Below are 13,454 nucleotides of genomic sequence, written 5' to 3' on the forward strand. Positions count from 1 at the left end.
GAGCTACATCCTCAGCCCTTTTACCACTGAGCTACATCCTCAGCCCTTTTTATTTTTATTTTGACACAATGTCTCCCTAAATTGCCCATCTGACCTTGAACCGCTTGATCCTCCTATCTCTGCCTCCTGAGTAACTGGGATTATAGGCATGTGACCCTGTGCCTGGCAGTAATTTTCTGCTATTCCTAAGTTTTTGAGTATTTTTTTAAAATCACAAAAGAGTGATGAATTTTATCAAATGCTTTTTCTACATCATTTAAGATGAGCTTGTGATTTTTGTCCTTTATTTTGTTAATGTAGTGCATTATATTTATTCATTACCATATGCAGAACCATCCTTGTATTCCAAGGGTAAAACCTACTTGGTCATGGTGTATAATACTCTTGATGTGCTATTGAATTTAATTTGCTAATACTTTTTTGGGATGATTTTTGCATTAATATTCATCAGGGATTTAGTCTGCAGTTTTTTTGGTAGGATATTTCGCTTTGGTAACAGAATAATGCTAACCTCATAAAATGAATTCATAAGTGTTCCATTTTCTTTAATATTTTTGGAAGAGTTTGAGAAGGATTAGTGTTAATTCTTCTCTGAGTATTAGGTAGAATTCTTCAGTGATGCCATTTGATCCTGGGTTTTCCTCTGTTGAGAGGTTTTTGTTAGATTCAATCTACTTACTAGTAATAATTCTTTTCAGATTTTCTATTTTTTTCATGATTCAGTCTTGGCTGATTGTATATTCCTAGCAACTTAATAAATCTTTTGTAGGTTATCCAATTTGTTGGCATATAATTATTTAATTAATTAATTAATAGTCTTGGGGATTGAACCCAGGGATGCTCTACCACTGAGCTATACTCCCAGCCTTCTTAGCTTTTGTTTTGAGATAGGGTCTCCCTAAATTGCTCAGGCTTACCTGGAACTTGTGATCCTCCTACCTCAGGAGTAGCTGAGGTTATAGGCATGCATCACTCTGCTTGGCTCTTATGGCCCCTTTGGTCATTCTTGGGACAGGATTGTTATAAAGATAGCTCAGTTGGTAGAGTGCTTACCTTGTAAGCACAAGGCCCTGGGTTCAATCCTCAGCACCCCAAAAATAAATAAATAAATAAAAATAAAAGGAGCAAGCCTGGTTCTGCCCAACTCTTTCTCTTCACTCCTATTTGAGATGTGACTGCTTGTTCCTATATGAGCTCTTGCCATCATGTACTACGTTCCTGTTCCTCTGTTCTCATCAGATGTCAAACAGATGGAACCTCCCCACCCAGTCTTGGATTTTGGAGCACCAAAACTGAGCTGAATAAACTTTTCCATTTTATAAAATTAACTGCTGCAGTTATTTATTACAGTCACAAAATTTCAATAACAGTTTTATTATTTTCTGGTACTGGGAATTGAACCCAGGGCCTTGTACATGCTAGACAAGTGCTGTACTGCTGAGCCATATCCCCAGCCCTACAGTCTCAAAAATTCAATGTCTGTCAGGTCCAATTAGTTTGTGGTGTTCTTTAAGTCCTCTATTTACTTATTGACCTTCTGTTTGGTTGTTCTCTCAAACATACATATTTCAAATGTTTAGATTTCCTGAAAGTCATTTAAAACTGTTTTAATAGTTTTTATTTAAAAATGTTCTAGGGCTGGGGATATAGCTCAGTTGGTAGAGTACTTGCTTTGCAAGTACAAGGCCCTGGGTTCAAATCCCCAGCACTGCAAAAACAAACAAACAAAAAATGCTCTAGTATCTAAAATACTCCAGAATGTACACTTTTTACAATGACCTAAACATGATGAAAAAAATCTTAGCAGTTGACTTGAAATTTGTACAAGTCAGTATATAGTTAAAAAAATTCTCGTAGGGAGTGCAGAAACAAACCCTATGAAAATAGACTTCAGAGAGCAGCAGGATCACCACAATGGATGGTGGGTGCTATGCCCCTCTAGAGGAAGGAAGGGCTGAGATGGGACAAAAAGCAGGGGAGGGCGCAACAGGGAGGAAGTGGAGCAAAGAGCTTCTTGGAAGATATAACAAGGATGATAATTGGTATCAAGGCCTTGGGTGGTAGAGAAGGTAGATCCTTGTCTTTGTTAGCTTTCCACTACTGTAATAAAATATCTGAGATAATCAACTTATAAAGAAGATTGATTTATCAAAATAAACCTCACAAGTTTTGGAAGTTTCAGTTTCAGTTCATGGTTGGTTGGCCCCCAGTTGCTTTTGGGTCTGTGGTGAAACAGTGTCATGGTAGGGAGCATATAGCAGAGAAAAGTTGTTTAATTCGTGACTAGAATGCAAAAGAGAGACAGAGGAAGAGCTGGTATCCCACAACTCCTTTTGTGAGACGCTCAATGACCTAAAACATCCTACTAAACCCTAACGTTTAAAGTTTCAATGGAAACTTTAAAATTCAATGCCTCTCAGTGGCTCCACCCTGGGAAACAAGACTTTAAAACATGGGCTTTAGGTGAACATTTTAGAGCTAAACTGCAATACTCAAAACCCAGGGTGTGGGGAAATATCATGGGAAATCTCAGAGGCAACTCAGAATAGAGTTGCCCTTCTTTCGTTTAATATTTTTTTAGTTGTCGATGGAACTTTATTTAATTTATTTATTTATATGTGGTGCTGAGGATGGAACCCAGGGACTCACATGTGCCAGAGAAGCGCTCTTCCACTGAGCCACAACCCCAGCCCATAGAGTTGCCCTTCTTGTCCCTCCCTTCCAACGACCAGCTCCTCATTCGTTTTCTAGCCCCCACATAGTGCTTATTTCCTCTACCCCACTCAACATTCCCATTTTTCCTTCTAAAGGAAGAGGGAAAAGGAAGAGGAAGAAAATGTTATCTCTGTATTAGACACCAGAGAGATTCTCTTAGGACGCATGAGAACAGAGTCAAGGTGGGAGGACCAACTCCATCCTTTTTTCCTAGAGCCTCTTCTGCTTCCTTGAGAAATGATGGGCTGTGCTTCACTGCCCATGATACTTCAGAACCTAGTCCTTCCACTTTACCAAGACTTTAGAACAGCTGGCAGGAAATGAATGTGTGTGTGTGTGTGTGTGTGTGTGTGAGAGAGACACACACACACACACACACACACACACACACACACACAAGGGCTGTAGATATAGTCCAGACCACACCTCCAGTAACCTACTTCCTCTAGTCATATCCTACCTGCCTATACTTACCACCCAGTAATCCATTCAAATTATTAATCCATCAAATGGATTAATCCACTGATGTGGTTAGAGCCCTCGTGATCCAACCAGAAGTTGTACTGCCTAAAACATAAGCTTTTCGGGGGATGTTCCAGATTCAAACCATAAAAGAGGTCTAGGCTTATGCCTAGAATTCTGTGGAGGAAACTGAACTTCAATGGAGGTCAGAGAACTTGAATGACCCTCAGAGCTTTGGTTTCAGGGCCTGGAGCCAGAGAGGTCCCAGAGGAGCAAAAGCAACCACTGCAGGGTCAAGCAGCTCAAACTGAGGCTTCCCTGGGGAGTGTTGGGTGAGAGAAGGGCAGGACCAGACTGGTTGAGCTGAGCTGGGGAGAGAGGGTGAGAAACAGTCTTCTGTGAGTGGTCTTCTTAGCCCCCTCTGTCTAGGGTCTAACCCCTTAGGACCCATGTGATGGGTGCCCAGCAAGTTGAGCCTGTCAAACCCATCTGTAGCTAGACTTGTCATTCTTTTTTTTTTTTTTCTTTTTTTTTTCTTTTTTTTTAAGTATTGGGAATTGAACCCAGAGGTTCACTACATCCTACCACTGAGCTCTACCACTGAGCTACATCCCCAACCCTTTTAATTCTTTATTTTGAGTCAGGATCTTGCTGAATTGCTGAAGCTGACGTCAAACGTGTGCTCCTCCTGCCTCAGCCTCCCAAGTAACTGGGATTACAGGTGTGTGCCACCACATTCTGCTGAACTTGTCATTCTTTAGGGTGAGAACCTGATTTATTGTGTCCCATAAGGCAAATGAACCTAAAACCACCTGTGTAACTTTTGTACTTTCTATACATTTGGTTTTGTTTTTCATTTTGATTCCTAGTAGAGTTTCTTTTTGAAAAATTAAACAATAATTTCTATTGTCTCACGTTAAAAGTTTTAAAAAATGCTTTTGTATCCAAGGCTTATTTGTTCCTGCCGATGACCCTGTAAGACAGGAATCAGTGCCACATTTCACAGATGAAGATATTGAGACTCAGAGACTTGGTGTGACTTACCTAAGGACCCACTGCCTGTGGTCAGGAGACCCGTGACTCAGATCCCTTGTTTCATTAACTGTGGGGACTACCACACACAAGGGCAGGGACACTTGTCCATGTCTTGGCCTCAACACGGTGGAGGGCCAAGAGCGTCCCCTACAGGCCCTGCATGATGGCTGTGTTGCATCTCAGGAATACTTATTAATTCAAGAATATAGTATCTTGAAATTGACCAAACTATGCTATGTACAAATATGAATATACCACAATCGATTTCACCTTTGTGTGTATCTATAAAGCAACAATTAAAAAAATAAATAGGGCTGGGGTTGTGGCTCAGTGGTAGAGCACTTGCCTAGCATGTGTGAGGCACTGGGTTTGATTCTCAGCACTACATATAAATAAATAAAAAATAAAGGTGCATCAACAATTAAAAATAAATAAATAGTGCTCGCTTCGGCAGCACATATACTAAAATTGGAACGATACAGAGAAGATTAGCATGGCCCCTGCGCAAGGATGACACGCAAATTCGTGAAGCGTTCCATATTTTTCTGGAGAGAATTGTGGATGTGGAACATTTGTCATAAATAAATAGTGAAAAGTCAAAAATAAATAAATAAATAAATAAATAAATAAATAAATGGATGGAAGACCAGTAGAGCAGGAAGAGGTAGAAAGAGAAGAAAAATGGAAGTACTAGGGAGTGTGATGGAGCAAATTATATCCCTTGCCCGTATGATTACATCAGAATGAACCCCATTATTATGATTATGTATAGCTAGAATGCACTAACAACAACAATAGCAATGAAATAAAGACAAACAAAACAAGAATATAGTACCTCGAACCAGGTGCTGTGGTACATTCCTGTAATCACAGCTCCTCAGGAGGCTGAGACAGGAAGATCACAAATTCAAGACCAGTCTGGGAAATTTAGAGATACAATAAAAAGGGCTGAGGATGGAGCTCAGTAGTAGAGCTTACCCAGATTAAAAAATGTGTGTGTGTGTGTGTGTGTTTACAAGGTAATATGTATGTGTATTATGTAATATGTACTGTAAACAAAAGAGTGAGATGAAGTGTTTCCTGATTTTATGAAGCTCACAGTTTAGAGAAGAAGAGAGCATATAGTCACATGATCACACAAATCATTATAAATTAAGATAACTTTTGGTTTTGCTACTAGGAATTGAACCCAACAGCACTCTACCACTGAGTTACATTCCCAGACCTTTTTATTTTTTATTTTGAGACAAGGTTTCACTGAGTTGCTGAGACTGGCCTTGAACTTGTGATCCTCCTACTTCAGCCGTTGGAGTTGCTGAGATCACAGGCGTATGCCACTGTGCCCATCTTGAAATAACTTTTGAAGAATCATACCCAGAAATTTTTAACAATGTAAATCTGACTTAGCTTTCACATGGGACCATCTTTGTGGGAGTGGAGCTGCTTAGGAGATGTAAGAAGGGGATGGATTTGTGAGAGACGTTGAGGGTAAAATGGGCTGGCTTTGATGGAGTAGTACAAGGAGCTGATCAAGTGTTCAAGTCAAATCCTAGGAATCTTCCTGACTTATTCCTTATTCTCCCTCTCCATATCCAATTGACCTGCAATTTCTGTTGATTCTACTTTAAAAATAAATCTCCGACTGGGGATATAGCTCAGTTGGTAGAATGCTTGCCTTACAAGCACAAGGCCCTGGGTTCAATCCCCAGTACTGAAAAGAAAAAAAAAAAAAAATCTCAACTGTGTCTGCTTATTTCCCTAACACTTCGCATCCATTTAAACCACCATCTCCCCAACCACACTGCAAGAGACAACTTTCATTGCATTCAACATGGTTTACTTCCATCTAGTCTTAGAAATAACCGTCAAGATCATCCTTTCTGCTTTGCCATACCCATGACCCATGTCCAGAAGAGGCAGCAATAATAAAAAATAAAAAATATAGCAAAATATACAGATGAAGAAAACAATTATTCACTATCCCACTACTCAGAAATAAGCATTATCATTTGATGAATGTCATATGGATATATCTCTTTAAGTAAAACAGTTGGTCCTTCATATCTGAGAGTTCAACATCCTTGTATTCAACCAACAATGGATCAAAAATATTCATTTTGTCTGTATTGAACATATATAAACTTATCTCTTGTCATTATTTCCTAAACAATACAGCATAATAGCAATTTATATAGAACTACATTGTGATGGTCAGGCATAGTGGTATATACTTGTAAACCCAGCAACTGGGGAGGCTGACGCAGGAGTATCTCATTCAGGACCAGCCTCAGCAACTTAGTGAGAAGCTGTCTCCTGTGGATCAGTGGTTAAGAGTCCCTGGGTTCAACCCCTGGTACCAGGGGGGAAAAAAAAAAAAAAAAAGGAGAATCTAGTAATAATTAAAAGTATACAGGAAGCCAGCATGGTAGTGCATTTCTAGTGATTTGGGAGGCGGAGTTAGGAGAATTACAAGTTCAAGATCACCCAGGGCAACTTAGTGAGAACCTAAGCAACTTCGGGAGAGACTCTGTCCTAAAAAAAAAAAAAAAAAAAAAGGCTGGGGGTGTAACTCAGTGGCAAAGCATCCATGGGTTCAATCCCTAGAACAAGACAAAACAAAACTACCTCAAAAACAAACAAAAAACCAGGACGATATGTATAGATCATATGCAAACACTATGCCATTTCATACAAAGTCTTGAGCATCCATGGATTTTGGTATCCTTGAAGACTCCTGGGACCAATCCCCTGAGGATTCCAAAAGAGATGACTACAAATGGTGAAAAACTAAGAAATGGATTTACAGAAAAACAAGTTATCACAGTGGGATAATGAATTCTATTATTCATTTTAAAGCACTATTTAAACTTTACTTATATTTATCCAAAGGCAAAATGGATAAATTACTGAATTTCAGTTGCTTTTTCATCATGAGAAATATTACTTCCTGGGGTTGGGGATGTAGCTCAGTGGTAGAGCTACATCAAGCATGAGCAAGGAATTGGGTTCAGTACCCAGCAGCACCAAAAAGGAAAGAGTAATTTCCATAAGATCCTTCAGATGAAAAACAACTCCTAATCACATTTTTTCATTCTAGATAGTCATCTGAGGTTAAAAAACAGTGTATTTATAATTACAATCATTTTACCTGCCCCATCTATCAATTTTTGATAATTATTTTAATTCATTTTACAGTGTTCATGTATATGTTATTTACATTCTGTTTTGTAACCATGATTTCCATGGATGTCAAGCTTTTCATACTCTGAATTCAGTGTTCAGTAACAGAGCTTTCAGCCTGACTTCTTCATTCTTGCATCCTTTATTTGATTCATTATTTGGTTGGTTGAATTTCAAAGGGCTTTTGGCTCATGTTACCCCTGAGTTCTTTCAGCTGGAGACTGTTGCTGCTTGGCAGGGGATGAAATTCTTGGGTCACTCATTGTTTCTCTCCAAGGCTTGGAGACACCCGGCCACTGTTTGTTTCCCTTCCTGCGCAAACTGGAAGGGTAACCAATTTTCTCAGGCTAACCAGATTTTCCTGCCTCACGGGCAGCTGCTTTTTCTTTATGGACGCTCTCATTTTTTCTTAAAGTCTTTTTCTTTCCCCACTATTTTAATGATGAATTATTTCAAGGGTACAGAAAACAACACAATATCCAGACACAAGCTTTGTTGAATTTGAACGTTTTTCTACATTTGTTTCAGATCCCTTAAAATAAATAAAACTAACAGATCCAGTTAAAAGCCTCTGTGTGCAATCCCATATTGCACTCACCCTTTCAACAGCTGTAGTCATTATCCTGAATTATGTGTTTATGAGTCCCTTGATTAAAAATTTTTTTGGCTCAGTGTGGTGGCACATACCTGTAATCCCAGGAACTCCAGAAGCTGAGGTAGGGGGATGGATGGCAAGTTCAAGGCTGGCCTAGACAACTTAGTGAGATCCCGTTTCAAAACAAAAATAAAAAGGGCTGTGGATGTAGCTCAGTGGTAGAGTGCCCCTGGGTTCAATTTTCAGTGCACATACATGAAACAATTTTTTTTTGTTGTTGTTGTTCTGGGGACTGAACTCAGGAGCACTTAACCACTGAGCCATATCCCAAGTCTTTTTTTTTTTTTTTTTTTTTTCCATATCCCAAGTCTTTTTGTATTTTATTTAGAGACAGGGTCTCACTGAGTTATTTAGCTCCTAGATTTTGCTGAGGCTGGCTTTGAACTCAAAATCCTCGTGCCTTAGCCTCCTGAGCCACTGGGATTACAGGCGTGCACCACCGCGCCTGGCACATGAAACAATTTTTTTGATCATATATGTACACATTCCTAAGCAATACATTGTTTAGCATTGCTTGATTTTATACTTTACATAAATTTTATCTTAATACATAGGGCTGGGGACATAGCTCAGTTGTGCATGTACAAGTCCCTGGGTTCTATCCCTAGCATCATACACACACACAAATATATATTCTTCTGTAAACTGTCTTGTTTAAAAGGAGATTATCCATATTGAGCTGAGCCTAGTGGAGCACGCCTATAATCCCAGGAACTTGGGAAGCTGAGGCAGGAGGATCACACATTTGAGGCCAACCTCAGCAACTTAGTGAGAGCCTGTCTTAAAATAAAAACTGAAAAGAGTTGGGAATGTAGCTCAGTGGGAAAGTGCCCCTGGGTTCAATCCCTAGTACTTAAAAAAAAAAAAAAAAAAAGAGAGAGATTTATCCATATTGATGGATTTATTCATCTTCAGTATTTTGTGTCTCACTATGTGACTATATTCCTTAATTTATTTATCCAAGTTCCTATCAATGGACATTTGGACTGTTTTCAATTTGGGAGGTGATTTTTAAAAAAAATATTTTATGATCCATTAATAAAATTTTGTACTGCATTATAGTAAGAAAACATAAAATGTATAATAATGAGTCTTTGGAATTTTTCAAGCCTTCCTTTGTATCCTTGAGCCTACAGAATATTACATTATCCACATGTACTACAGAAGAATGTTTACTGGATGTAGAATTTCATATATAATAATAGTTTGAGTTTACCAATGATATCTACAGCTATTTCTTTTCTTTTTAATTTTTGTGGAAAAAATCATTTTATTCTAAGCCCAGGGTAGTGCATGCCTGTAATCCCAGCAATTTGTGAGGTTGAGGCAGGAGGATTACAAGATTGAGACTAGTCTTAGCAATTTAGCGAGGCCTTAAGCAACTTAGTGAGACTCTGTCTCAAAGTAAGGAATAAAAAGGGCTGGAGGTGTGGTTCAGTGGTAGAGCACCATTGGGTTCAATGCCAGAATCACAAATAAAGAAAGAAAATAAATAAATCACTTTATTCTAAATAACTCACAAACAATAACAGCACAACAGCTGGTCTAAGGAAGCCATACAAATATTTGCCCTGTCCCACGTTACATACCATCTCAATGAACAGTGAGAATATCCTCTTCCATTGCCAGTCATAAACCAGGATGCAGCTGTTGTGTTGGCACACACCTGTAATCCCAGCAGCTCAGGAAGGATCATGAGTTCAAAACCAGTCTCAGTAACTTAGTGAGATCCTGTCTCTAAATAAAATATAAAGACCTGGGGATGTGGCTCAGTGGTAAAATGTCCCTGGGTTCAATCTCAGGTACTAAAAAAAAAAAAAAAAAAAAAAAAAAATCCAGGATGTTACTCATCCCAGAGGAGAGCAGAGGGTTCTCTTATGGTTTTCCATTTTATGCTTTCAGTACTAATTGCATTTGTATGCTAAAATAATTTAGTTATGCCAGTCAACTTTTCACTTCAACTTGAATTTATTGATTAGATGAATCTATTTGTAAGCCTGCACTGTCTCAACACCTCATTAAAACCCTCACAGAGCTTAATGTTGTCTTGGTTCTGTGCACACTCAAAACTGTTTTATCTCATGGACATACAAGCCACCAAACTGCTACTGCTGCCATACTGGCTGTGTTCCCTGAGGCTCTTGGTAAGTGCCCCTTGGGGGCACAACCTTACTTCCTCCCACCAGAGCTTCCAGCATGACCCAGTGTGATATCAGCGCCCACAGCTATGCCAGCTGTAGGGGTTACTGCCAGGGAGCAACAGCAGGTAAGCCCAGTGCAGATGGCAGATGGTGAGGCTGCTGCTGGAGGCAGAGCTACTGGTGCTGCCTTGGGTTCAGCTCTCATCTCAGGGGCCCTGCTGGCTGGAGGGGCCATGCAAAAAAAGCAGCTTCGGTTTCTACCTGCACAGCTTTGTAAGTGCCCAGTGACTGAATGTCCAGAAGATTGAAATTTTGCAGAGATCCTGGTTGCCTCTGTAAAGGAGAATGGAAGCTATCCAGCTTCATACCTTTGCTTATTTTTGTCTCCTTTACTAATCAATTTCTCAAAAGAGTGTGTTAAATTTTTTAATCATAATCAACTATTTCTCCTAGAAGCTTTGTCTGTTGTTGTTTTATATATTTTGAAGTTGTATTAGTAGGTTCTTTTATGTTCGTGGTGCTTATATTTTCTTGAATCATCTTCCCCTTTGTCATTTATATTTTTCATCTTGTACTCTCTTTTGTCAAATACTAAAATTATTCCTGAGGCTGTAATCCCAGGACCTCAGGAGGCTGAGTCAGGAAGATGGCAAGCCTCAGCAACTTAAAGAGGCCCAAGCAATTTAGCAAGACCTTGTCTCAAATAAAAAAAAAAATAATGAAGGGCTGGAGATGTGGTTCAGTGGCTGAGAGCCCCTGAATTCAATCCCTGATACCAAAAACTAAACAAAAAAGAAAAGAAAAAAAAATTAACAGGTTTTTGCTAGGTGTCCTTCATGGGTCAAGATATTTCTTCTTAGCCTTAGCTTACTAAGAGTTATAGATGGGTACTGAATTTATTCTTCCATCTATTAAGATCATATGGTTTGTATTTTCAGTCTGTCAGTGTGGTGATATACATTAACACACTTTCCAATATTAAATCCATCTCTGCATTCATGGCAAAAACCAAACTTAGTCTCTTTATATATACATACATACATATATATATATGTAGATCTCTATATATGTATATATATCACATACACTATCTATATCACACACTAAAATTGTATGTTTGTTTTGTTTGTATTTTTGGTGCCTGGGATCAAACCTAGGGCCTTGTGCATGCTAGGCAAGTGTTCTACCCTGAGTTATATCCCCAGCATTCAAGTATAATACTAGATTCCATTTGCCATTTACTAATAGTTAAAATAGGATTTTGCACTTTTAATCATAATAGATTGGCTTCCCAAATTTCCCTTCCTCATACGGTTCATTTTTGGTGTTGGTATCCCTGTTGAGCTATTTGGTAACACAGGTTTGGCTGTAACAGATACTGAAAATAGCAGTGACTTGAATGAGGGAGAAGTTTGCTTCTTTGTCCTGGACTATCTGGAAGTTGGTGGTTAGGACTGGTTGGTGGTTCTACTCAACCACTCTTAGTTTGGGTGTCTAAATGACTCATTCTTTTTCTAGTCCTCTATCCTGTTGCATAGGAGTTCCTTAGTTGAGAGAGAGAAGGTGAGAACAGGTAATGAGGTATTAGCCATCTTTACCACAAAGGTTATTTTCTGTTTGCCATGTAAAGTAAGCCGGACAGTATTTCCTCTTTTTTATTTTTTATTTTTTAGATGTAGATGGACACGATACCTTTATTTTATTTATTTATTTTATGTGGTGCTGAGGATTGAACCCACTGCCTCACATGTGCTAGGCAAGTGTTCTACCCCTGAGTTACAACCCCAGGTGAGTATTTCCCCTTTTTCTATTTTTTGGAAATATAAGTTTACACAAGATTTTCTTCTCTCTTGATTATTTGGTAAACTTGTCTACAAAAACCATCAGGGTATGTTTTATTTTCAAATTCTATCTTGGGGACTTTATACTACTGATCAATTTCTTTAATGGTTAGAGATCTTCAGATTTTCTTTGTTAGTGTTGGTCAGTGTGTATGTGTGTGTGTGTTTCCCCTGCAAAGATGCCTACATTGTGCAGTTAAAAATTTTTTTCAATCTTGCTGGACATGAAGGTATATGCCTATAATCCAAGAGACTCTGAGGTTGAAGCAGGAATATTGAAAGTTAAAGGCCAGCCTCAGCAATTTAATCTCAAAATAAAGAAAAGCTGGGTGTGGTCGTGCATGCTGATAATCTCAGCAGTTTGGGAGGCTGAGGCAGAAGGATCACAAATTCGAAGCCAGCCTCTGCAAGTTAGCAAGGTCCTAAGCATCTAAGTGAGACCTAGCTCAAAATAAAAAATAAAAAATGGGCTGGGGATGTGGCTCAGTGGTTAAGTGCTCTGGGTTCAATTCCGGTGAAAGAAAGAAAGAAAGAAAGAAAAAGAAAGAAAAAGAAAGAAAGAAAGAAAGAAAGAAAGAAAAGAAAGAAAGAAAGAAAGAAAAAGAGGCTGGGGATATAGCTCAGTACTAAAGTGCTCCTGGGTTCAATTCCCAGTACCAAAAAAAAGAAAAAAAAAATCCGACTTTATCTAGGGGAAAATCTAGGGGAAATCTGGTTATTCTGGTTTGGGTGTGGACCTTCAAAGCAACTTTGCTTTCTTTTTCTTTTGTTTCTCCCAAGTGCCCCAAGGCCATTACCAATTTAGCACCTCTTTTCCCTTTTCTTCCTTTTTTTTTTTAACCCTGTGGTTCTGGGGATTGAACCCAGAGGTGCTTTACCACTGAACTATATCTCCAGCCCTTTTTCTTTTGAGACAGGGTCTCAATAAATTGCTGAGACTGGCTTTGAACTTGTGATCCTCTGGCCTCAACCTCCAGAGTCACTGGGATTATAGGCTATGCCACCACACCTGACTGGCTTAACATTTTCTGAATCGTGGCAGTTATGTAAACTAAAATCTCAAATCTGCATGAAAGCAGGCCCATGTTTAAAATTTCTCTAGGAAAACTATTTTTCTCTAACTGGAGTTCAGACCAACATATAACAAGCCTCCTTGCACTCTTTCTGCTGGTGAGAGATTTTTCCTGTGACTGATTCTTTCCCCCAGGGAGTAGTTGTTGGAGGATTCTTGATTCATGCAGGGACTTTCCAGTTCCCAATTACTTGCTGACATAAGGACTCATATCTTCTCAAATGGTCATTGAAAATGGAAATTCTTTGTTTCCTGATACTAGAAATCATTCCTTTCCAAGGAGACCTGTACTATCAACTCATGCTCATTTGGTTTTTAATTCCTACTTTCCTTGAGATTTGGAAAATTTCATG

General features: G+C 38.9%; 1 non-coding gene across 1 annotated transcript; it reads left to right on the forward strand.

The window, feature by feature from the left end:
- The first annotated feature begins 4,650 nt into the window (after positions 1 to 4,650).
- LOC124968944 (U6 spliceosomal RNA) lies at positions 4,651 to 4,757 on the forward strand. The gene has a single exon (XR_007105892.1). It is a non-coding gene; the product is annotated as a U6 spliceosomal RNA (small nuclear RNA).
- The last annotated feature ends 8,697 nt before the right edge of the window (positions 4,758 to 13,454 follow it).

The sequence above is a fragment of the Sciurus carolinensis genome, chromosome 1 (genome assembly GCF_902686445.1).
Source record: "Sciurus carolinensis chromosome 1, mSciCar1.2, whole genome shotgun sequence".
Lineage (NCBI taxonomy): Eukaryota > Metazoa > Chordata > Mammalia > Rodentia > Sciuridae > Sciurus > Sciurus carolinensis.